The sequence below is a fragment of the Equus quagga genome, unplaced genomic scaffold, assembly GCF_021613505.1.
Source record: "Equus quagga isolate Etosha38 unplaced genomic scaffold, UCLA_HA_Equagga_1.0 554_RagTag, whole genome shotgun sequence".
NCBI lineage: Eukaryota > Metazoa > Chordata > Mammalia > Perissodactyla > Equidae > Equus > Equus quagga.
The window spans coordinates 73120-76210 of record NW_025800242.1 but is presented as its reverse complement, the minus strand read 5'-3'; the positions used below and the strand labels follow the sequence as shown (position 1 = coordinate 76210).

The following is a 3091-nucleotide window of genomic DNA, read 5'->3' as shown; positions in this document are numbered from 1 at the left end:
TGAAAAAATATATGTAATCATTGTGGGAGTCCCAGAAGGAGAAGAGAAGGAGAAAGAGATGAAAAAAATATTTGAAAAATAATGGTCAAAACTTCCATAATTTGGTGAAAATAATGAACTTACAAAAGTAAGAAGCTCCATGAACTCCAAGGAGGATAACACCAAGATGCTAACCTTAAGACAGATTATCATCAAACTGACAAAGCTAAAGGAAAAGATAGAATCATGAAAGGAGCTCACCATGCACAAGAACTTAAAAGAAAATTAACTCATCACAGACAAGAGATGTTTAATAAGATTAATAATCAAGTTCTCATTTATCAATGAAGGTCAGAGGATACTGGGATGATATATATAAAATGCTAAAAGAAAAAAATGTCAACCAAGAATTTTGTAAGTGACAAAAATTTTCTTCCAAAAATGAGGGGGAAACAAAACATTTCCAAATAAACAAAGCTGAAGGAGTTCATTAAAACTAATCCTGCTCTATGAAAATGTCTAATGGATCCCTTCAAGTTGCAATGAAAAGACACTAGACAATAATTCAATGCCATGTGAGAAAATATTTCTGCTAAAGATAAATGTGTAGTCAAATAAAAGAGTTTGTATTTTATTCTTAGTTTACAGCTCCACTTTTATTTCCTACTCGATTTAAATAGGTGTAAAAATTTTGAAATCTATACTACTAGCAACAATGTACAAAGATTTAATTTGTGACAGCAACAACATAAAGAAGAAATGACTGAGCCACATAAAAGCAGAAGTTTTGCATGTTATTGAAGTAAAAGTGGTGTTAATACAAACTACATTGTTAAGTTTAATGCCCATGGTAACCACGAGCATATTATCCAGATATGTTCAAAACAAGCAAAGAGAACAAAATCCAGAATGTTCCTAACAAAAAATCAACTAGACAGAAAGGAAAGCAGTAATGGTGGATATGAAGAACAACAAAACAAAAAGTTATTAGACACACAGAACATAAATTTTTAAATGGAAGAATTAAGAATCTCCTTATCAGGAAATACTTTAAAGGTAAGTGGACTAAATGCTCCAATCAAAAGGAAGAAACTGGAAGAGAGATAAAAGAAACATGATGTGAATATGATGTTTACAAGAGACTCACTAAAAATCCACAAAAATAAATGGATTGAAAATAAAAGGATAGAAATATACTCCAGGCAAATAGTTACCAAAAGAGAGCTGACATCATAAAAAATAGATTTTAAGTCAAAATTTTTTAAATGGACAAAAAGGGATAGAAACAAAATAGGTAGATAGATAGATAAAGAAGAGGTAAAAGGGTCAATAGTCAAGATGATATAAGTATTATATATGTATATACACCAAACCTCACATATATACACAGAACCTCAAAATACATGAAACAAACTTGAAAAAAGTAAAATGAGAAATACATATTTCTAAAATAATACTTAGAGACTTCAGTATGAAACTTTCAACAATGGATAGTACCCCTGGATTGATCAAAAAATGACAGAGAATTTGAAAATGGTCTAAGTGTATAACAACTAACAGACATATATGAACACTTCTTTTAACAGCAGAAGACACATTCTTCTACAGTGCACATGGAACATTCTCCAGGATAGATTATATGTTAGCCCGCAAAGCAAGTCTCAGTGAATTTTAAAAGACTGACATCAAGCAAAGTGTCGTTTGTGACCACAATATTATGAAGCTAGAAATCAATAAGAGAAGGACAGCTAGAAAATACACAAATATTTGTAAATTAACACTCTCCTGAAAAACCAATAGCATCTTACAGATGAGTTTTCTCAATGCTCTTTTCATATCCTGTTCGTCAGGCTATAGACAAAGGGGTTCCGCATTTGAAGGACAATAGTGTACATCATTGAAGCCACTTCAATGTTCTTGGAAGAGTTTATAAGGGGAGAACTAATGTTGCATAAGATAAAGAGCAAATCCTGTCCCATAGGATAAGGACACAACTGAGAGGTGAGAACCACAGGTGGAAAAAAACTTTATACTTTCCACCTACTGATGGCATTTTCAAAACAGAGGAGACTATCTTAGCATAAGAGATAATGATCCATACACAGGAACACCACCAAATATACTAGTTGCAAAACATGTCAGGATGTTATTGATGGGTATCAGAACACGCCAGCTTGATGACCTGAACAGCTTCACAGAGGATGAGGGGCATTTCCAGGATTGTGCAGAAGGTCAGCTGCAATACCATCAGACTGTGGAGGAGGGTATCCCCGATGCTAATGAACAGGGAGAATAGAATCAGCAGTCCACAGAAGCAGGAATTTGCGATGACCGTGTACCTCAGTGGATGACAAACGGCCACACAGAGGTCATAGGTCATTACTGCAAGAAGAAAATTTTCCAAACTGGCAGAAATCAGGACAAACTAAATCTGTGTAAGGCAGCCTATGTAAGTGGTGCTCTTACTCTGTGCTTGGATATTTATCAGCATCTTTGGGACTGTGGTTTTGTTTAAACAGATGTCAGTAAAGAATGGATTGGAGAGAAGTACATGGGGATGTGGATGCGGGAGTCAGAGATGACAGTCAGGAAGATGAGTAAGGTTCCCAAGATGGCGACCGGGTACATGGAGAGGAACAGAATGAAGAGGAGAGGGTGCAGTTCTGGATCGTCTGTCAATCCAAGGAGAAGGGATTCTGGAGAGTCTGTGTGATTTCTGTGTTCCATGTTATCGATGAATCTGATTGAAAAGATGGAGTAAAAAGAAATAAAATGAATGGTCCCTGGATAAGCAGCAAAAGCTCCAAATGGGAACTTCTTAGAAATGAATAATTGTGGTACTACTCCAGAATTACTGCTGATAAACTCTGGGGACCAGAAATCTAAGTTTTAAAAACCCCTCCAGATGAATTTCATATGTGCTAAAGTTTGAGAACCAGTGCTAAAAATGAAAAAAAGAATCCTCCATATTATGTACCCAAGAGAATATTCAAATCTTTCCCTCTGCTAATCTCCCCCTCTATCGTCATCTCTCACTCTTCCTCTTCCCTCCACTTCCTTTATTGGCTCTTATTTTTATTGATCACCAACTCTGTTTCCCACCTTGTGCTGA

The 3091-nt window shown here is 35.4% G+C and overlaps 1 pseudogene; it reads right to left on the bottom strand.

Moving 5' to 3' along the window:
* Positions 1 to 1621: 1621 nt before the first annotated feature.
* LOC124233954 (olfactory receptor 7G1-like) lies at positions 1622 to 2742 on the bottom strand (annotated as a pseudogene).
* Positions 2743 to 3091: the final 349 nt, after the last annotated feature.